Below are 24432 nucleotides of genomic sequence, written 5' to 3' on the forward strand. Positions count from 1 at the left end.
TAATAATAATAATAATGATGATAATAATAATAGTAATAATAATAATAATAATAATAATAATAATAATAATAATAATAATAATAATAATAATAATAATAATAATAATAATAATAATAATAATTATAATAATAATAATAGTAATAATAATAATAATGATTATAATAATAATGATAATATTGATTTTTCCATTTTCATATCTGGGGATAAGGGAGAAAGAATACTTTCCATGTATTCCTCGCGTGTCGTCGAAGGCGATTGAAAGTAGTATGTTTTAGGAAAGGAACCTTGATTGTTTTGGCTCTGATTGAAACGGAGTTCAAGGGTAAAGGGGAAGAGTGGTTTGGAATGTCTTTGGAGTAAAGTTTTGGGTTGGTGAGATGACAAGAGCACTCCTGAAACAGTAGTGGTGGGAGCATGTGATGGAGTGTAAGAAAGTAAACTCTAGATTGATATGGGTTAAACTGAAACTGGATAGAGGGAGATGGGTGATTATTGGTGCATATGCACCTGGTCATGAGAAGAAAAATAGTGGGAACCAAGTGTTTTGGGAACAGCTGAGTGAGTGTGTTAGCAGCCTTGATGCACGAGACCGGGTTATAGTGATTGGTGATTTGAATGCAAAGGTGAGTAATATGGCAGTTAAGAGTATAATTGGTGTACACGGGATGGTCAGTGTTGTAAATGGAAATGGTGAAGTGCTTTTGGGTATGTGTGCTGAAAAAGGACTGGTGATTGGGAATACCTGGATCAAAAAGAGATATACATAAACATACGTATGTGAGTAGGAGAGATGGTCCGAGGGCGTTACCAGAATACGTGTTAATTTCTAGGTGCGCAAGGGGGAGACTTTTGGACGTTAATGTGCTGAGAGGGGCAGCTGTAGGAATGTCTGATCACTTTCTTGTGGAGGCGAAGGTGAAGATTTGTAGAGGTTTTCAGTAAAGAAGAGAGAATGTTGGGGAGAAGAGAGTGGTGCGAGCAAGTGAGCTTGGAAAGGAGACTTGTGTGAGGAAGCACCAGGAGAGATTGAGTGCAAATTGTCAAAAGGTGAGAGCAAATGACGTAAGGGGAGTGGGGATGGCTTGCACAAAAGATGCCTGTCGCATGATGGGCAGATTAGAAAGGGTAGTGAGTGGTGGGATGAAGAAAAATTGTTAGGGAAAGAGAAGAGAGAGGCCTTTGGACAATTTTTGCAGGGAAGTAGCGCAAATGACTGGGAGATGTATAAAAGAAAGCGGCTGGAGGTCAAGAGATAGGTGCAAGATGTGAAAAAGAGGGTAAATGGAAGTTTGGGTGAGAGAGAGAGTTTAGGGAGAATAAAACGATGTTTTGGAAGGAGGTAAATAAAGTGCATAAGACAAGAGAACAAATGGGAACATCGGTGAAGGGGGCAAATGGGGAGGTAATAAGAGGTGACGAAGTGAGAAGGAGATGGAGTGAGTATTTTGAAGGTTTGTTGATTGTGTTAGATGATAGAGTGGCAGATATAGGGTGTTTTGGTCAAAGTGGTGTGCAAAGTGAGAGGATCAGGGAGAATGGTTTGGTAAACTGAGAAGAGGTAGTGAAAGTTTTGCGGATGATGAAAGCCAGCAAGGCAGCGGGTTTGGATGGTAGTGCAGCAGAATTTATTTTAAAAAAGGGGTGACTGTGTTGTTGATTGCTTGGTAAGGATATTCAAAGTATGTATGGATCAAGATGACGTGCCTGAGGATTGGCGGAATGCTTGCATAGTGCCATTGTAAAAAGGCAAAGGGGATAAACGTGACTGTTCAAATTACAGAGACATAAGTTTGCTGAGTACCCCTGGGAAATTATACGGGAGAGTACTGATTGAGAGGGTAAAGGCATGTACAGAACATCAGATTGGGGAAGAGCAGTGTGGTTTCAGAAGTGGTAGAGGATGTGTGGATAAGGTGTTTGCTTTGAAGAATGTATGTGAGAAATACTTGGAAAAACAGATGGATTTGTATGTAGCATTTATGGATCTGGCGAAGGCATACGATAGGGTTGATAAAGATGCTCTGTGGAAGATTTTAGGAGTATATGGTGTGAGAGGTAAGTAGCAAGAAGCAATGAAAAGTTTTTACCAAGGATGTAATGCACGTGTAAGAGTAGGAAGAGAAGGTGATTGGTTCCCAGTGAATGTCGGTTTGCGGCAAGGGGTGTGTGATGTCTCCATGGTTTTTTAATTTGTTTATGGATGGGGTGGTTTGGGAGGTAAATGTAAGAGTTTTGGAGAGAGGAGCAAGTATGCAGTCTGTTGTGGATGAGAGGGCTTGGGAAGTGAGTCAGTTGTTGTTCGCTGATGATACAGCACTGGTGGCTGATTCGGGTGAGAAACTGCAGAAGCTGGTAACTGAGTTTGGTAAAGTGTGTGAAAGAAGAAAGTTGAGACAAGTATGAATAAGAGTAAGGTTATTAGGTTCAGAGGGTTGAGGGACAAATTAATTGGGTCGTAAGTTTGAATGGAGAAAAACTGGAGGAAATGAAGTGTTCTAGATATCTGGGAGTGGATTTAGCAGTGGATGGAGCCGTGGAAGCGGAAGTGAGTCACAGGGTGGGGGAGGGGGCGAAGGTTCTGGGAGCTTTGAAAAATGTGTGGAAGGCGAGAACGTTATCTCGAAGAGCAAAATAAGGTATGTTCCAAGGAATAGTAGTTCCAACAATGTTATATGGTTGTGAGGCGTGGGCTATACAAAGGGTGGTGTGGAAGAGGGTGGATGTGTTTGAAATGAGACGTTTGAGGACAATATGTGGTATGAGGTGGTTTGATCGAATATGTAATGAAAGGGTAAGAGAGATGTGTGGTAATATAAAGAGCGTGGTTGAAAGAGCAGAAGAGGGTGTGTTGATGTGGATTTGACACCTGGAGAGAATGAGTGAGGAATGATTGACAAAGAGGATATATGTGTCAGAGTAGGAAGGAAGAAGGAGATGGAGGGATAGAGTGAAAAAGATTTTGAGCGATCGGGGCCTGAACATACAGGAGGGTGAAAGGCGTGCAAGGAATAGAGTGAATTGGAACGATGTGGTATACCGGGGTCGACGTGCTGTCAATGGATTGAATCAGGGCATGTGAATCGTCTGGGGTAAACCATGGAAAGTTCTGTCGGGCCTGGATGTGGAAAGGAAGCTGTGGTTTCGGTGCATTATACATGACAGCTAGAGACTGAGTGTGAACGAATGTGGCCTTTGTTGTCTTTTCCTGGCGCAACCTCGCTGCAGGGAGTGGGGGGAGATGCTATTTTCATGTGTGGTGGGGTGGCGACGAGAATGGATGAAGGCGGAATGTATGACTGTGTACATTTGTATATATGTATATGTCTATGTATTTATAAGTAGGTATACGTTGAAATGTATATGTATGTATGTGTGCGTGCATGGGCGTTTATGTATCTACATGTGTATGTGGGCGGATTGGGCCATTCATCGTCTGTTTTCTTATGCTTCCTCGCCGACGCGGGAGACGGCGATTAAGTATAATAAATAGATAGAATGAATATCTTTTTTCCATATTTCATTGCCGTTTTCCGCGTTAACAAAGAACAGACGAAGAGAGGCCACATTCGTTCACACTCAGTCCCTAGCTGTCATGTGTAATGCACCGAAACCACAGTTCCCTATCCACATCCAGGCTCCACAAAACTTTCCATGGTTTACCCCAGACGCTTCACATGCCCTGTTTGAGGACAATATGTGGTGTGAGGTGAGATGATCGAGTAAGTGATAAAAGGGTTAGAGAAAAGTTTGCAAATAAAAAGAGTGAGACTGAGAGAGCAGAAGAGGGTGTGTTAAATTGGTCTGGACGTGTGGAGAGAATGAGTGAAGAAAGGTTGCCAAAGAGGATATATGTGTCAAAGGTGGAGGGAACAAGGAGAAGCGGAAGACCAACCTTGGGGTGGAAGGATGGAGGGAAAAAGAGCGTGAGTTATTGGGGCCTGAATATGAATGAGGGTGAGAGGCGTGCACGGAATAAGGTGAATTGGAACGTTGTAGTACACAGAGGTCGAGGTAAATGACTTTCACCTCTCTGTATGTTCAGGCATCGATCACTTTAGATCGTTTTCACTCCATCCTTCTATCTTCAATTTGGTCTCCCGCTTCTCCTTTTCCCCTCCACCTCTGATACGTATATCCACTTTCTCAACCTTTCCTCACTCATTCTCTCCATATGTCTAAACTATTTTAACACACCCTCTTCTGCGCTCTCAACCACACTCTTTTTATTACCACACATATCTCTTACTCTTTCATTACTTACTCGATCTTACCACCTCACACTACATACTGTCCTCAAACATTTCATTTCTAACACATCCACCTTTGTCCGCACATCCTAATCTGAATTCAGTCCATGCCTTGCATTAATATAGCATTACTGGGACTGCTGTACCATCAAACAAACCAATTTTTGCTTTTTCCAGATAACGACCTTTCTTTCTGCACATTTTGCAGTGCTCCCAGAACCTTCGCCCCCTAGCCTACCCTATGACTCACTTTCGCTTCCATGATTCCATTTGCTGCCATGTCCACTCTCAGGTATCTAAGACACCTCTGTTGCTCAATTTTTCTCTATTCAAACTCATATCCCAGCTAACTGGCCCCTCACCCCTGCTAAACCTAATAACCATATTTATATTTACATCAATCTCAGTTTCCTCCTTTCACATGCTCTTCCAAACTCAGTCACCAACTTCTGCACTTTCTCACTCGAATCTGCCACCAGTCCTGTATCATCAGCAAACATAAACTGCCTTACATTCCAAGCCCTCTAATGCCCCACAGACTGCATACTTGCACCTTTCTCTCCAAAACTCTCGCACTTACCTCCCTCATCAACCCTTCCATAAAAAATCTAAACAGCCCTGATGATATCACACACCCCTGCCGCCGACCATGGAACCACTCACTCTCCTCTCATAGCCATGCTTTACACCCTCAATAAAAATCTCTCACTGCTTCTAAAAGCTTTCTTCCCACACTATATAGTCTATAAACCTTCCACAAGGTATCTGTGTCAACCCTATCATACGCTTTCTCCAGAACCATAAATGCCATAAACAAATCCATCTGTTTCTCTAAGTATTTCTCACACACAGTCTATAAAGCAAATCTGATACACACATCCTGTACCACTTCTGAAACCACACAGCTCCTCCCTAGTCTGATGCTCTGTACATGTCTTCACCCTCTCGATTACTATCTCCCAGACAACTTAACAGGTACAGTCATCAAGCCTATTCCTCCGTAGTTTGAACACTCACCTTTATCCCAGCCATTATAAACTGGCATTATACATGCATTCTGCCAATCCTTCGGCATCTTACCGTGATCCGTACATACATTGGAAATCCTAACAAATCAACAATAGTCACCCACTTCCTCGAGAAATTCAACTATAACACCATCCACTCCAACAGCCTTGCCATATTTCATCTTACGTAAGGCTTTCACCATCTCTTCTCTCTTCACCATACTAATCTTTATGACTCTCTCACTTTACATACCATCCCGACCCAAACACTTTACATCTGCCACTTAATACTCAAACACACTCAACAGTCCCTCAAAATACTCACTCCGTTTCACTTCATCACTACCTATTACTACTCCCCCATTTGTCTTTACCGATGTTCCCATTCGTTCTTATGTTTCTCGCACATAATTAATTTCCTTTCAAAACTTTTTCTCTAAAGTTTAATGATACTCGCTCGCCCCAACTCTCATTTGCCCTCTTTTTTAAGCCCTGCACCTTCCTCTTGACCTCCTGCAGCTTTCTCTTATACATTTCCCAGTCATATGCACGGCATCCCTGTAACTACTGCCTCTATACTTTTCTTTTTCACCAGCAACTTTACTTCTTCATCCGCCCACCTCCCACCTTACGCATGCCACATGCATCTCCTGCACATGCCAGCACTGCTTCCCTTAATTCCTCCCATTCCTCACCCACTCCCCTTGTTTCATTTGCCCTCACCTTTTGCCATATCACACTGAATCTCTCCTAGTATTAATTCACACAAGTCTCTTTTCCAAGCTCACTTACTCTCACCACTCTCTTCTCACCTACAGTGTTTCCTCTTTTCCGAAAACCTTTGCAAATATTCACCCTCACCTCCGCAAGTTAATGATCAGACATCCCACCAGCTGCCCCTCTCAGCATACTCACCTCAAAAGTGTTTGTTTTGCCCGTCTAACAGTTTGTATGTAATCTAATAGTGGCCGCCGATCGTCTTTCCTACTTGTGCTTGTATATGTTGTTTCTGAACTAGGTATTCCCAATCACCAGTCCTTTTTCCGCACACAACCCCACAAGCTGTTCACCATGTCCATTCACACAGGTGAATACCACATCTGCCCCAATCATAATCATTACGCATCATCGGATTAAAATCACCCATCACTAACACCTGCATCAACGCTTCTGTCACAACAATCAACTGCTCCAATAATGATGATAATAATAATAATGATGATAATAATAATAATAATAATAATAATAATAATAATAATAATAATAATGATAATAATAATGATAATAATAATGATAATAATAATGATAATGATAATAATAATAATAATAATAGTTTCGGTGCATTATTACATGACAGCTAGAGACTGAGTGTGAACGAATGTGGCCTTTGTTGTCTTTTCCTAGCGCTACCTCACACACATGAGGGGGGAGGGGGATGTTGTTCCATGTGTGGCGAGGTGGCGATGGGAATGAATAAAGGCAGACAGTATGAATTATGTACATGTGTATATATGTATATGTCTGTGTGTGTATATGTATGTATACATGGAGATGTATAGGTATGTATATTTGCGTGTGTGGACGTGTATGTATATACATGTGTATGTGGGTGGGTTGGGCCATTCTTTCGTCTGTTTCCTTGCGCTACCTCGCTAACGCGGGAGACAGCGACAAAGCCAAATATATAATATAATATAGTGATGATAATAATAATATTTTTTCTTTTTCCATTTTCTGGCAAAATGGTTATATGAAATTTGATCCCCAGACCAGGTTGGTTCTTGTTCAAGCATCGTCCTGCACTGCACTGTACCATGAGTGGTGGTGGTGTGTGTGTGTGCGACCAGTGGAAGCAAGTAATGAAGCACCAATACTTCCCTCCTTTACTTCAGAACATTACACATGGATGTCATTACATTCCAATTCTCTGAATTTTGACCAATTTTACTCTTCTAGTTCTTTATCATTCATTTATGTATTTCTAATGGGGAGTTGGGCCGTTAACGTCAAATTATAACTTTCAACAGAATAATCATGAACACCTTCAGGTGTTGTACGTCATTGTACACGTCTTCACTACATGTATGTATATATGTATGTATGTATGTATGTATGTATGTATGTATGTATGTATGTATTTATGTAGTGTGGTCACCTGCCACTTGATTGGTTCGTGGGAATTTCCCCCACACTAGCCACCAAGTTTCCTCAACCGTCTTCCTTGACTTTTCCCAATTTTGCCGACAGACTTTACCTAGAGGTGTCTTAGCGCGTTCATGGTAAAATATGTGATATTCACATACGAACATGTCGCAGGACAGCACTGCCAAATGATTTTCCATAGAGATTTGTTACAGAGATACTACGTACGTACATACTACGTACATACATGTGCACCAAATGAGAGTGCATGTCGTCCTCGTATGAGCAGCGAGACCCGATTGGTCCAGGTGCCAGCTAACAACATAACTACCTCTCCTCCCACCACTACATAACCAGACGTCAAGAAACATACCTCAAAGTGGCAAATGAAAGTAAAAGAAAGTCAAAGTAGTTCTCACGGAGCCCATGTTGTAAACACCAGCTCTGGCAGACCTAACGTCTTACGAGACCAACTTGCAAACTGCAACTGGGTAGTACACAGTTCTGGATCACATGTTTGTACTGAATGTATGTATTATTAATCTTGTTCTGAACTGATGATAGTTTACTGTACGTGGTCGTGCATGATGTGCAGGTGAGGAGTGAGCGGCAACTGCTGTATGATCCGGCATCAGGCGAAATATATGGCCGCCTCTACGTAATAATAGATTTGCCTTAATGCGTCAAATACTTCATGTGATTAGGTTAGACAACGTTAGGAGCCTAATGGAATCATATGCGCCTGATGCTACAATGTCAGGAAGTCGTTCACTCCTCATGCACACCTGCTCCGTGATCAGTCATTTATGTATTGCGCAAGTCAGAAATTTCGCACGACATCGCTAAGACGTGAAGCCAACCCTCCACAATGTGCTTCCTCCTCCTCCTCCTCCTTCTACTACTACTACCACTTCCACGTCAGGGAGAGAACTTAACCAAAGTTCAGTTATGGTGAGAACTGAACTTGTTGCAATGTTCATTTATGAAGTGAATGAAGAAGTGTTATCATAATAATGCTCAGGCTCAGACGGGCTGTAACGAGGACACTTATAATAACGTCCAGATAATGTGTGTTGTTACAAATGAACTTATAATAATGTTAACACATGTTGTAACAATTGTAACAACTGAACTTATAACAATGTCAAGACACACAGTAACAGGTGAACTTATAACAATGTTAAGATGTATAGTAACAACTGATCTTATGACAATGTTAAGATGTATAGTAACAACTGATCTTATAACAATGTTAAGATGTATAGTAACAACTGATCTTATAACAATGTTAAGATGTATAGTAACAACGGAACTTATAACAATGTTAAGATGTATAGTAACAACGGAACTTATAACAATGTTAAGATGTATAGTAACAACTGATCTTATAACAATGTTAAGATGTATAGTAACAACGGAACTTATAACAATGTTAAGATGTATAGTAACAACGGAACTTATAACAATGTTAAGATGTATAGTAACAACTGATCTTATAACAATGTTAAGATGTATAGTAACAACTGATCTTATAACAATGTTAAGATGTATAGTAACAACGGAACTTATAACAATGTTAAGATGTATAGTAACAAGTGAACTTATAACAATGTTAAGACGAGTAACTACTGAACTTATTACAATGTTAAGATGTATGGTAATAACTGATCTTATAACAATGTTAAGACGAGTCACTACTGAACTTATTACAATATCAAGATGTATGGTAATAACTGATCTTATAACGATGTTAAGACGTATAGTACAAAGTAAACTTATTACAATGTTAAGATGTGGAGTAACAACTGAACTTATAACAATGTTAAGATGTGGAGTAACAACTGAACTTATAACAATGTTAAGATGTGGAGTAACAACTGAACTTATAACAATGTTAAGATGTGGAGTAACAACTGAACTTATAACAATGTTAAGATGTGGAGTAACAACTGAACTTATAACAATGTTAAGATGTATAGTAATCATCAAATATTGTAGTTTTCTATATTGTATGATTTTCTATAGTGGAAGAACAGCTGGGTGTGCTGTGGATCGGCTGCCGCGACCAGGAGTCGAACCCATGCCGGTTTGACCCCCAGGCGGCCAGTGCGTTGGTAAACAAACCGTTACACCATGGAAGGTCAACACGCGCGCGCGCCTGTGTGTACTCAGGAGTAAAGAAATGCTACACATACACAAGGTTAAGAAACGGGACAACACCCGCGTAGAACTTTCTCCCCATAATACAAACACACACACACACACACACACACACACACACACACACACACACACACACATATATATATATATATATATATATATATATATATATATATATATATATATATATATATATATATATATATATATATATATATATATATATATATATATATATATATATATATATATTTATATATTATCCCTGGGGACGGGAGTGGGGGGGCTAAAAACCCTCCCCTCCTTGAATTTTCACTTTCTACAAGAGGAAATAGGAGTCACGCGGGGAGTGCTCATCCTCCTCGACGGCTCAGATTGGGGTGTCTAAACGTGTGTGGATGTAACCAAGATGAGAAAAAAGGAGAGACAGGTAATATGTTTGAGGAAAGGAACCTGGATGTTTTGGCTCTGAGTGAAACGAAGCTTAAGGGTAAAGGGGAAGAGTGGTTTGGGAATGTTTTGGGAGTAAAGTCAGGGGTTGGGGAGAGGACAAGAGCAAAGGAAGGAGTAGCACTACTCCTAAAACAGGAGTTGTGGGAGTATGTGATAGAGTGTAAGAAAAAAACTCTAGATTGATATGGGTAAAACTGAAAGTGGATGGAGAGAGATTGGTGATTATTGGTGCATATGCACCTGGGCATGAGAAGAGAGATGATGAGAGGCAAGTGATTTGGCAGCAGGTAAGTGAATGTGTTAGCAGCTTTGATGCACGAGACCGGGTTATAGTGATGGGTGATTTGAATGCAAAGGTGAGTAATGAGGCAATTGAGGGAATAATTGGTGTACATGGGGTGTTCAGTGTTGTAAATGGAAATGGTGAAGAGCTTGTAGATTTGTGTGCCGAAAAAGGACTAGTGATTGGGAATACCTGGTTTGAAAAGAGAGATATACATAAGTATACGTATGTAAGTAGGAGAGATGGCCAGACAGCGTTATTGGATTACGTGTTAATTGATAGGCGCGTGGAAGAGAGACTTTTGAATGTTAATGTGCTGCGAGGTGCAACTGGAGGTATGTCTGATCATTATCTTGTAGAGGCGAAGGTGAAGATTTGTAGAGGATTTCAGAAAAGATGAGATATTGTTAGATTCAAGAGAGTGGTGAGAGTAAGTGAGCTTGGGAAGGAGACTTGTGTGAGGAAATACCAGGAGAGACTGCAGAATGGAAAAGGGTGAGAGAAAAGGACGTAAGGGGAATGGGGGAGGAATGGAATGTATTTAGGGAAGCAGTGATGATTTAGGAAGCAGTGATGGCTTCCACAAAAGATGCTTGTGGCATGAGAAGCTTGGGAGGTGAACAGATTAGAAAGGGTAGTGAATGGTGGGATGAAGAAGTAAGATTATCAGTAAAAGAGAAGAGAGAGGCATTTGGACGATTTTTGCATGGAAATATTGCAAATGACTGGGAGATGTATAAAAGAAAGAGGCAAGAGGTCAAAAGAAAGGTGCAAGAGGTGAAAAAGAGGACAAATGAGAGCTGGGGTGAGAGACTATCATTAAATTTTACGGAGAATGAAAAGGTGTTTTGGAAGGTGGTAAATAAAGTGCGTAAGACAAGAGAGCAAATGGGAAAATTGGTGAAGCGGGCTAATGGGGAGGTAATAACAAGTAGTGGTGATGTGAGGAGATGAAGTGAGTATTTTGAAGGTTTGTTGAATGTATTAGATGATATAGTGGCAGATATAGGGTGTTTGGGTCGAGGTGGTTTGCGAAGTGAAAGGGTGAGGGAGAATGGTTTGGTAAACAGAGAAGAGATGGTGAAAACTTTGCGGAAGATGGAAGCCGACAAGGCGACGGGTTTGGAAGGTAATGCATTGGGATTTATTAAAAAAAGGGGGTGAATGTGTTGTTGACTGGTTGGTGAGGATATTCATTGTATGTATGGCTTATGGTGAAGTGCCTGAGGATTGGCGGAATGCTTGCATAGTGCCATTGTACAAAGGCAAAACGGATAAAGGTGAGTGTTCATATTACAGAGATATAAGTTTATTGAGTATTCCTGGGAAATTATATGGGAGGGTATTGATTGAGAGGGTGAAGGCATGTACAGAGCATCAGACTGGGGAAGAGCAGTGTGGCTTCAGAAGTGGTAGAGGATGTGTGGATCAGGTGTTTGCTTTGAAGAATGTATGTGAGAAATACTTAGAAAGGCAAATGGATTTGTATGTAGCATTTATGGATCTGGTGAAGGCATATGAGTTGATAGAGATGCTCTGAGGAAGGTATTGAGTATATGGTGTGGGAGGCAAGTTCCTAGAAGCAGTGAAAAATATTTATCCAGGATGTAAGGTATGTGTACGAGTAGGAAGAGAGGAAAGTGTTTGGTTCTCAGTGAATGTCGGTTTGAGGCAGGGGTGCGTGATGTCTTCATGGTTGTTTAATTTGTTTATGGATGAGGTTGTTAGTGAGGTGAATGCAAGAGGTTTCAAGAAAGGGGCAAGTATGCAGTCTGTTGTGGATGAGAGGGCTTGGGAAGCGAGTCAGTTGTTGTTCGCTGATGATACAGCGCTGATGGCTGATTCGGATGAGAAACTGCAGAAGCTGGTGACTGATTTTCTTAAAATGTGTGAAAGAAGAAAGCTGAGAGTAAATGTGAATAACAGCAAGATTATTAGGTACAATAGGGTTGAGAGACAAGTCAATTGGGAGGTAAGTTTGAATGGAGAAAAACTGGAGGAAGTGAAGTGTTTTAGATATCTGGGAGTAGATTTGGCAGCAGATGGAACCATGGAAGCGGAAGTGAATCACAGGGTGGGGGAGGGGGCGAAGGTTCTGAGAGCGTTGAAGAATGTGTGGAAGGCGAGAACATTATCTCGGAAAGCAAAATTGGGTGTGTTTGAAGGAATAGTGATTCCAACAATGTTATATGGTTGCGAGGCGTGGGCTATAGATAGGGTTGTACGGAGGAGGGTGGATGTGCTGGAAATGAGATGTTTGAGGACAATATATGGTGTGAGGTGGTTTGATCGAGTAAGTGATGAAAGGGAAAGAGAAATGCGTGGTGATAAAAAGGGTGTGGTTGAGAGAGCAGAAGAGGGGGTTTTGAAATGGTTTGGTCACATGGAGAGAATGAGTGACGAAAGATTGACCAAGAGGATATATGTGTCAGAGGTGGAGGGAACGAGAAGTGGGAGACCAAATTGTAGGTGGAAAGATGGATTGAAAAAGATTTTGAGCGATCGGGGCCTGACATTGCAGGAGAGTGAAAGGCGTGCAAGGAATAGAGTGAATTAAAACGATGTGGTATACCGGGGTCGACGTGCTGTCAATGGATTGAACCAGGGGATGTGAAGCGTCTGGGGTAAACCATGGAAAGTTCTGTGGGGCATGGATGTGGAAAGCGAGCTGTGCTTTCGCTGCATTGCAAATGACAGCTAGAGACCGAGTGTGAACGAATGTGGCCTTTGTTGTCTTTTCCTAGCGCTACCTCGTGCGTGTGCAGGAGAGGGGTAGTGTCATTTCATGTGTAAAGGGGTGGCGACGTGAATTAATAAACGCAGCAAGTATGAATTACGTACATGTGTATACATGTATATGTCTGTGTATGTATATAGATGTATACGTTGAAATGTATAGGTATGTATATGTGCGTGTGTGGATGTGTATGTATATACATGCGTATGTGGGTAAGTTCTTTCGTCTGTTACCTCGCACTACCTCGCAAACACGAGTGACAGCGACAAAGTATAAAAATGACAATAATGATATATATATATATATATATATATATATATATATATATATATATATATATATATATATATATATATATATATATATATATATATCCCTGGGGACAGGGGAGAAAGCATACTTCTCACGTATTCCCTGCATGTCGTAGAAGACGACTAAAAGGGAAGGGAGGGGAGGGGATTCCCCCTCTCGTTTTTTTTTTTTTTTAATTTTCCAAAAGAGGGAAGAGAGAAGGGGGCCAGATGAGGATATTCCCTCAAAGGCCCAGTCCTCTGTCCTTAACGCTACTTCGCTAACGCGGGAAATGGCGAATAGTATGAAAGATAGAAATATATATACATGGCCTAGCGGTTAGCATTCCCGCCTCTTGCACAGAGGTTCCGGGTTCGATCCTGGCTGTTGGAGGTTTGTATGTTCAATGAAGGTGCGCGTTTCTATGCACTATGTTCGTATGTATATATATATATATATATATATAGGGTGTTTTGGTCGAGGTGGTGTGCAAAGTGAGAGGGTTAGGGAAAATGATTTGGTAAACAGAGAAGAGGTAGTAAAAGCTTTGCGGAAGATGAAAGCCGGCAAGGCAGCAGGTTTGGATGGTGTTGCAGTGGAATTTCTTAAAAAAGGGGGTGAATGTATTGTTGACTGGTTGGTAAGGTTATTTAATGTGTGTATGACTCATGGTGAGGTGCCTGAGGATTGGCGGAATGCGTGCATAGTGCCACTGTACAAAGGCAAAGGGGATAAGAGTGAGTGCTCAAATTACAGAGGTATAAGTTTGTTGAGTATTCCTGGTAAATTATATGGGAGGGTATTGATTGAGAGGGTGAAGGCATGTACAGAGCATCAGATTGGGGAAGAGCAGTGTGGTTTCAGAAGTGGTAGAGGATGTGTGGATCAGGTGTTTGCTTTGAAGAATGTATGTGAGAAATACTTAGAAAAGCAAATGGATTTGTATGTAGCATTTATGGATCTAGAGAAGGCATATGATAGAGTTGATAAAGATGCTCTGTGGAAGGTATTAAGAATATATGGTGTGGGAGGCAAGTTGTTAGAAGCAGTGAAAAGTTTTTATCGAGGATGTAAGGCATGTGTACGTGTAGGAAGAGAGGAAAGTGATTGGTTCTCAGTGAATGTAGGTTTGCGGCAGGGGTGTGTGATGTCTCCATGGTTGTTTAATTTGTTTATGAATGGGGTTGTTAGGGAGGTGAATGCAAGAGTTTTGGAAAGAGGGGCAAGTATGAAGTCTGTTGGGGATGAGAGAGCTTGGGAAGTGAGTCAGTTGTTGTTCGCTGATGATACAGCGCTGGTGGCTGATTCATGTGAGAAACTGCAGAAGCTGGTGACTGAGTTTGGTAAAGTGTGTGGAAGAAGAAAGTTAAGAGTAAATGTGAATAAGAGCAAGGTTATTAGGTACAGTAGGGTTGAGGGTCAAGTCAATTGGGAGGTGAGTTTGAATGGAGAAAAACTGGAGGAAGTGAAGTGTTTTAGATATCTGGGAGTGGATCTGGCAGCGGATGGAACCATGGAAGCGGAAGTGGATCATAGGGTGGGGGAGGGGGCGAAAATTCTGGGAGCCTTGAAGAATGTGTGGAAGTCGAGAACATTATCTCGGAAAGCAAAAATGGGTATGTTAGAAGGAATAGTGGTTCCAACAATGTTGTATGGTTGCGAGGCGTGGGCTATGGATAGAGTTGTGCGCAGGAGGATGGATGTGCTGGAAATGAGATGTTTGAGGACAATGTGTGGTGTGAGGTGGTTTGATCGAGTAAGTAACGTAAGGGTAAGAGAGATGTGTGGAAATAAAAAGAGCGTGGTTGAGAGAGCAGAAGAGGGTGTTTTGAAATGGTTTGGGCACATGGAGAGAATGAGTGAGGAAAGATTGACCAAGAGGATATATGTGTTGGAGGTGGAGGGAACGAGAAGAGGGAGACCAAATTTTAGGTGGAAAGATGGAGTGAAAAAGATTTTGTGTGATCGGGGCCTGAACATGTAGGAGGGTGAAAGGAGGGCAAGGAATAGAGTGAATTGGAGCGGTGTGGTATACCGGGGTTGACGTGCTGTCAGTGGATTGAATCAAGGCATGTGAAGCGTCTGGGGTAAACCATGGAAAGCTGTGTAGGTATGTATATTTGCGGGTGTGGACGTATGTATATACATGTGTATGGGGGTGGGTTGGGCCATTTCTTCCGTCTGCTTCCTTGCGCTACCTCGCAAACGCGGGAGACAGGGACAAAGCAAAAAAAAAAAAAAAAAAAAAAAAAATATATATATATATATATATATATATATATATATATATATATATATATATATATATATATATATATATATATATATATATATATATATATATATTCCTATGAGTCCACGGGGAAAATGAAGCACGATAAGTTCCCAAGTGCACTTTCGTGTAATAATCACATCATCAGGGGAGACACAAGAGAAAAACATGTCAGTTGATATCCAAGGAAGAGACGTAGCTAGGACGCCATTTGGTAAACATGCGATTGTCCAAGAAAGACAACGAGCGTATCATAAACTTATTATGTGGACAAGAAGGTGAATTGTTTACAAATTTTTTCAACTATATAGTTATATCCAATTTGTATAGACCATCACTAATATTAAGATTATAATACTTCGTGTGTTTGATAATAGAATCTTCACCTTCGCCTCCGCAAGTTAATGATCAGACATCCCTCAAGTTGCACCTCTCAGCACAGTAACATTCAAAAGTCTCTCTTTTGCACGCCGATCAATTGACGTAATCCAGTAACGCTCTCTGGCCATCTCTCCTACTTACATACGTATACTTATGTATCCGTATGTAAGTATACTTATACTATATCCCTGAGGATAGTGGAGAAAGAATACTTCCCACGCATTCCTCGCGTGTCGTAGAAGACGACTAAAGGGGACGGGAGCGGGGGGCTAGAAACCCTCTCCTCCTTGTATTTTAACTTTCTAAAAGGGAAAACAGAGGGAGTCACGCGGGGAGTGCTCATCCTCCTTGAAGGCTCAGATTGGGGTGTCTAAATGTGTGTGGATGTAACCAAGATGAGAAAAAAGGAGAGATAGGTAGTATGTTTGAGGAAAGGAACCTGGATGTTTTGGCTCTGTGTGAAACGAAGCTCAAGGGTAAAGGGGAAGACTGGTTTGGGAATGTCTTGGGAGTAAAGTTAGGGGTTAGTGAGAGGACAAGAGCAAGGGAAGGAGTAGCACTACTCCTGAAACTGGAGTGGTGAGAGTATGCGATAGAGTGTAAGAAAGTAAACTCTAGATTGATATGGGTAAAACTGAGAGTGGATGGAGAGATGGGTGATTATTGGTGCATATGCACCTGGGCATGAGAAGAAAGATCATGAGAGGCAAGTGTTTTGGGAGCAGCTGAGTGAGTGTGTTAGTAGTTTTGATGCACGAGACGGGGTCATAGTGATGGGTGATCTGAATGCAAAGGTGAGTAATGTGGCAGTTGAGGGAATAATTGGTGTACATGGGGTGTTCAGTGTTGTAAATGGAAATGATGAAGAGCTTGTAGATTTATGTGCTGAAAAAGGACTGGTGATTAGGAATACCTGGTTTAAAAGGAGAGATATACATAAGTATACGTATGTAAGTAGCAGACATGGCCTCAGAGTGTTATTAGATTACGTGTTAATTGATAAGCGCGCGAAAGACAGATTTTTGGATGTTAATGTGCTGAGAGGTGCAACTGGATGGATGTCTGATCATTATCTTGTGGAGGCGAAAGTGAAGATTTGTAGTGGTTTTCAGAAAAGAAGAGAGAATGTTCGGTTGAAGAGAGTGGTGAGAGTAAGTGAGCTTGGGAAGGAGACTTGTGTGAGGAAGTACCATGAGAGACTGAGTACAGAATGGTAAAAGGCGAGAACAAAGGACGAAAGGGGAGTGGAGGAAGAATGGGATGTATTTAGGGAAGCAGTGATGGCTTGCGCAAAAGATGCTTGTGGCATGAGAAGCGTGGGACGTGGGCAGATTAGAAAGGGTAGTGAGTGGTGGGATGAAGAAGTAAGATTATTAGTGAAAGAGAAGAGAGAGGCATTTGGACGATTTTTGCAGGGAAATAATGCAAATGACTGGGAGATGTATAAAAGAAAGAGGCAGGAGGTCAAGAGAAATGTGCAAGAGGCGAAAAAGAGGGCAAATGAGAGTTGGGGTGAGAGAGTATCATTAAATTTTAGGGAGAATAAAAAGATGTTTTGGAAGGAGGTAAATACAGTGCGTATGACAAGGGAACAAATGGGAACATCAGTGAAGGGGGCTAATGGGGCGGTGATAACAAGTAGTGGTGATGTGAGAAGGAGATAGAGTGAGTATTTTGAAGGTTTGTTGAATGTGTTTGATGAAAGAGTGGCAGATATAGTGTGTTTTGGTCGAGGGGGTGAGCAAAGTGAGAGGGTTAAGAAGAATGATTTGTTAAACAGAGAAGCGGTAGTAAAAGCTTTGCGGAAGATGAAAGCCGGCAAGGCAGCGGATTTGGATGGTATTGCAGTGGAATTTATTGAAAAATGGGGTGACTGTATTGTTGACTGGTTGGTAACGTTATTTAATGAATGTATGACTCATGGTGAGGTGCCTGAGGATTGGCTGAATGCTTGCATAGTGCCATTGTACAAAGGTAAAGGGGATAAGAGTGAGTGCTCAAATTACTGAGGTATAAGTTTGTTGAGTATTCCTGGAAAATTATATGGGAGGGTACTGATTGAGAGGGTGAAGGCATGTACAGAGCATCAGATTGGGGAAACGCAGTGTGGTTTCAGAAGTGGTAGAGGATGTGTGGACCAGGTGTTTACTTTGAAGAATGTATGTGAGAAATACTTAGAAAAGCAAATGGATTTGTATGTAGCATTTATGGATCTGGAAAAGGCATATGATACAGTTGATAGAGATGCTCTGCGGAAGGTATTAATAATATTTGGTGTGGAAGGCAAGTTGTTAGAGGCAGTGAAAAGTTTTTATCGAGGATGTAAGGTATGTGTACGTGTAGGAAGAGAGGAAAGTGATTGGTTCTCAGTGAATGTTGGTTTGCGGCAGGGGTGCGTGATGTCTCCATGGTTGTTTAATTTGTTTATGGATGGGGTTGTTAGGGAGGTGAATGCAAGAGTTTCGGAAAGAGGGGCAAGTATGCAGTCTATCGTGGATGAGAGAGCTTGGGAAGTGAGTCAGTTGTTGTTCGCTGATGATACAGTGCTGGTTGCTGATTCTGGTGAGAAACTGCAGAAGTTGGTGACTGAGTTTGGTAATGTGTGAGAAAGAAGAAAGCTAAGAGTAAATGTGAATAAGAGGAAGGTTATTATGTGCAGTAGGGTTGAGGGACAAGTCAACTGGGAGGTAAGTTTGAATGGAGAAAACTGGAGGAAGTGAAGTATTTTAGATATCTGGGAGTGAATTTGGCAGCGGATGGAACCATGGAAGCGGAAGTGAATCATAGGGTGGGGTAGGGGGCGAAAGTTCTGGGAGCGTTGAAGAATGTGTGGAAGTCGAGAACGTTATCTTGGAAAGCAAAAATGGGTATGTTTGAAGGAATAGTGGTTACAACAATGATATATGGTTGTGAGGCGTGGGCTATAGATAGAGTTGTGCGGAGGAGAGTGGATGTGCTGGAAATGAGATGTTTGAGGACGAAATGTGGTGTGAGGTGGTTTGATCGAGTAAGTAATGAATGGGTAAGAGAGATATGTGGTGGGAAAAAAAGTGTGGTTGAGAGAGCAGAAGAGGGTGTTTTGAAATGGTTTGGTCACATTGAGAGAATGAGAGAGGAAAGATTGACAAAGAGGATATATGTGTCAGAGGTGGAGGGAACGAGGAGAAGTGGGATACTAAATTGGAGGTGGAAAGATGGAGTGAAAAAGATTTTGAGTGATCGGGGCCTGAACATGCAGGAGGGTGAAAGGCGTGCAAGGAATAGAGTGAACTGGAACGATGTGGTATACCGGGGTCAACGTGCTGTCCATGGATTGAACCAGGGGATGTGAAATGTCTGGGGTAAACCATGGAAAGTTCTGTGGGGCCTGGATGTGGAAAGGGAGTTGTGGATTCGGTGCATTATTACATGACAGCTAGAGACTGAGAGTGAACGAATGTGGCCTTTGTTGTCTATTCCTAGCGCTACCTCGCGCACATGCGGGGGGAGGTGGTTGTTATTTCATGTGTGGCGGGGTGGCGACGTGAATGAATAAGGGTAGACAGTATGAATTATGTACATGTGTATGTATGTTTATGTCTGTGTGTGTATACATATGTATACGCTAAGATGTATAGGTATGCATATGTGCGTGTGTGGACGTGTATGTATATACATGTGCATGGGGTGGGTTGGGCCATTTTTTTCGTTTATTTCCTTGCGCTACCTCGCAAACGCGGGAGACAGCGACAAAGTATGATATGAATATATATATATATATATATATATATATATATATATATATATATATATATATATATATATATATATATATATATATATATATATATATTTAATTTTCCAAAAGAAGGAACAGAGAATTGGGCCAGGTGAGGGTATTCCCTCAAAGGCCCAGTCCTCTGTTCTTAACGCTACCTCGCTAATGCGGGAAATGGCGAACAGTTTGAAAGAAAAGAAAGAAATATATATATATATATATATATATATATATATATATATATATATATATATATATGCTCCCAGAACCTTCAACCCCTCCCCCACCCTGTGACTCATTTCTGCTTCCATGGCTCCATCCGCTGCTAAATCCACTCCCAGATATCTAAAACACTTCACCTCCTCCAGTGTTTCTCCTCTCAAACTTACCTCCTAATTTTCCTTGTCCCACAACTCTACTGAACCTAATAACCTTGATCTTATTCATTTACTCTCAGCTTTCTTCTTTCACACACACAGTCACCAACTTCTGCAGTTTCTCACCCGAATCAGCCACCAGCGATGCATCATCAGCGAACAGCAACTGACTCACTTCCCTAGCCCTCTCATCCACAACAGACTGCATACTTGCCCATGTCTCCAAAATCTTGCATTCACCTCCCTAACAACCCCATCCTTAAACAAATTAAACAACCATGGAGACATCACACACCCCTGCCGCAAACCAACATTCACTGGGAATTAATCACTTTCCTCTCTTCCTACACGTGCACATGCCTTACATCCTCGATAAAAACTTTACTGCTTCTGGCAACTTACCTCCCACATCATATATTCTTAATACCTTCCACAGAGCATCTTTATCAACTCTATCATATGCCTTCTCCAGATCCATAAATGCTACATACAAATCCATTTGCTTTTCTAAGTATTTCTCACATACATTCTTCAAAGCAAACACCTGATCCACACATCCTCTACCACTTCTGAAACCACACTGCTCTTCCCCAATCTGATGCTCTGTACATGCCTTCACCCTCTCAATCAGTACCCTCCCATATCATTTACCAGGAATACTCAACACACACACACACACACACACACACACACACACACACACACACACACACACAGACACAGACACACACACACACACACACACACACACACACACACACACACGTGCGTACCTGAGTGTGCTGTCATGAGCTTGGCTTGGTCATCCACACATAACTGACAGGAAAAAAGAAGAAAATCCATCTACGCTTATGTGCGTCAGAATATCGCAACGTGGGATCATGCGCGTCTGGAGATCATCGTAACTCTGTGTCGTAATTTCTTCTTGTGAACAGCGATTAATCGCTCGATTTACTGGAACTCTGATGGAAGGCCCGGGATACCGTGTACCTGACGGTAGCGCTGCGCGTGGAATGATCTGGAAGGGTGACGTCATGAGCGTCTTCGTCAGGTGGCTGGCCCAGGGCTTCCTGTGTACGAAGGGCGTGACGGCAGGGAATACCCGAGGCTGGCCACCAGCACAGACGACGCCGCCTCCACTCACCTTAGTCCCCCTCCACAACACATCTTGATCCCCCTCCACAACACACCTTGATCCCCCTCCACAACACACCTTGGTCCCCCTCCACAACACATCTTGATCCCCCTCCACAACACATCTTGATCCCCCTCCACAACACACCTTGATCCCCCTCCACAACACACCTTGGTCCCCCTCCACAACACACCTTGGTCCCCCTCCACAACACATCTTGATCCCCCTCCACAACACACCTTGATCCCCCTCCACAACACACCTTGGTCCCCCTCCACAACACCCCTTGGTCCCCCTCCACAACACACCTTGATCCCCCTCCACAACACACCTTGATCCCCCTCCACAACACATCTTGATCCCCCTCCAAAACACACCTTGATCTCCCTCCACAACACCCCTTGGTCCCCCTCCACAACACACCTTGATCCCCCTCCACAACACACCTTGGTCCCCCTCCACAACACACCTTGGTCCCCCTCCACAACACACCTTGATCCCCCTCCACAACACACCTTGGTCCCCCTCCACAACACACCTTGGTCCCCCTCCACAACACCTCTTGGTCCCCCTCCACAACACACCTTGGTCCCCCTTCACAACACACCTTGATCCCCCTCCACAACACACCTTGGTCCCCCTCCACAACACCCCTTGGTCCCCCTCCACAACACCCCTTGGTCCCCCTCCACAACACACGTTGGTCCCCCTCCACAACACACCTTGGTCCCCCTCCACAACACACCTTGATCCCCCTCCACAACACACCTTGATCCCCCTCCACAACACATCTTGGTCCCCCTCCACAACACCCCTTGGTCCCCCTCCACAACACACCTTGGTCCCCCTCCACAACACACCTTGGTCCCCCTCCACAACACACCTTGATCCCCCTCCACAACACACCTTGGTCCCCCTCCACAACACACCTTGGTCCCCCTCCACAACACACCTTGGTCCCCCTCCACAACACACCTTGATCCCCCTCCACAACACACCTTGATCCCCCTCCACAACACATCTTGACCCCCCTCCACAACACACCTTGGTCCCCCTCCACAACACACCTTGGTCCCCCTTCACAACACACCTTGATCCCCCTCCACAACACACCTTGGTCCCCCTCCACAACACCCCTTGGTCCCCCTCCACAACACCCCTTGGTCCCCCTCCACAACACACCTTGGTCCCCCTCCACAACACACCTTGGTCCCCCTCCACAACACACCTTGGTCCCCCTCCACAACACACCTTGGTCCCCCTCCACAACACACCTTGGTCCCCCTCCACAACACACCTTGATGCCCCTCCACAACACATCTTGGTCCCCCTCCACAACACACCTTGGTCCCCCTTCACAACACACCTTGATCCCCCTCCACAACACACCTTGGTCCCCCTCCACAACACCCCTTGGTCCCCCTCCACAACACCCCTTGGTCCCCCTCCACAACACACGTTGGTCCCCCTCCACAACACACCTTGGTCCCCCTCCACAACACACCTTGATCCCCCTCCCAACACACCTTGATCCCCCTCCACAACACATCTTGGTCCCCCTCCACAACACACCTTGGTCCCCCTCCACAACACACCTTGGTCCCCCTCCACAACACACCTTGGTCCCCCTCCACAACACACCTTGGTCCCCCTCCACAACACACCTTGGTCCCCCTCCACAACACACCTTGGTCCCCCTCCACAACACACGTTGGTCCCCCTCCACAACACACCTTGATCCCCCTCCACAACACACCTTGATCCCCCTCCACAACACGTCTTGGTCCCCCTCAGCAACACACCTTGGTCCCCCTCCACAACACACCTTGGTCCCCCTCCACAACACACCTTGGTCCCCCTCCACAACACACCTTTGTCCCCCTTCACAACACCCCTTGGTCCCCCTCCACTACACACCTTGGTCCCCCTCCACAACACACCTTGGTCCCCTCTCCACAACACACGTTGGTTCCCCCTCCACCAACACACCTTGATCCCCCTCCACAACACATCTTGGTCCCCCTCACAACACACTTGATCCCCCTCCAAAACACACCTTGGTTCCTTGTCTCCACAACACACCTGGACCCTCCACGACACATATTGGTTTCCCTCACAGGTCGTATCGTCGTGTTCCAGATTCGCATCATCGTGTTCAAGGGTCATACCATCGTATTCAATGGTGATATCATCGTGTTCAAGGTCGTATCGTCGTGTTACAGGATTGTACCGTCGTGTTCAAGGGTCGCACCGTCGTGTTCCAGATTCGCATCATCGTGTTCAAGGTCGTATCGTCGTGTTCAGGGTCGTATCGTCGTGTTCAGGGTCGTACCGTCGTGTTCAAGGGTCGCACCGTCGTGTTCAAGGGTCGTATCGTCGTGTTCAAGGGTCGCACCGTCGTGTTCAAGGTCGCATCGTCGTGTTCAAGGTCGTATCGTCGTGTTCCAGATTCGCATCATCGTGTTCAAGGTCGCATCGTCGTGTTCCACAGCCATACTGTTGTGTTCAAGGTCGTATCGTCGTGTTCCACAGCCATACTGTTGTGTTCAAGGGTTGTATCGTCGTGTTCCACAGCCTCACTGTTGTGTTCAAGGTCGCATCGTCGTGTTCCACAGCCATACTGTTGTGTTCAAGGGTCGCACCGTCGTGTTCAAGGTCGCATCGTCGTGTTCCACAGCCTCACTGTTGTGTTCAAGGTCGCATCGTCGTGTTCCACAGCCATACTGTTGTGTTCAAGGGTCGCACCGTCGTGTTCAAGGGTCATACCATCGTATTCAATGGTGATATCATCGTGTTCAAGGTCGCATCGTCGTGTTCCACAGCCTCACTGTTGTGTTCAAGGTCGCATCGTCGTGTTCCACAGCCTCACTGTTGTGTTCAAGGTCGCATCGTCGTGTTCCACAGCCTCACTGTTGTGTTCAAGGGTCGCACCGTCGTGTTCAAGGTCGCATCGTCGTGTTCCACAGCCATACTGTTGTGTTCAAGGGTTGTATCGTCGTGTTCCACAGCCATACTGTTGTGTTCAAGGTCGCATCGTCGTGTTCCACAGCCATACTGTTGTGTTCAAGGGTCGCACCGTCGTGTTCCAGATTCGCATCATCGTGTTCAAGGTCGCATCGTCGTGTTCCACAGCCATACTGTTGTGTTCAGGGTCGTACCGCCGTACTCAAGTGTCGTACCGTCGTGT

This window comes from Panulirus ornatus, chromosome 18 (genome assembly GCF_036320965.1).
Source record: "Panulirus ornatus isolate Po-2019 chromosome 18, ASM3632096v1, whole genome shotgun sequence".
In the NCBI taxonomy this organism is placed as follows: Eukaryota; Metazoa; Arthropoda; class Malacostraca; order Decapoda; family Palinuridae; genus Panulirus; species Panulirus ornatus.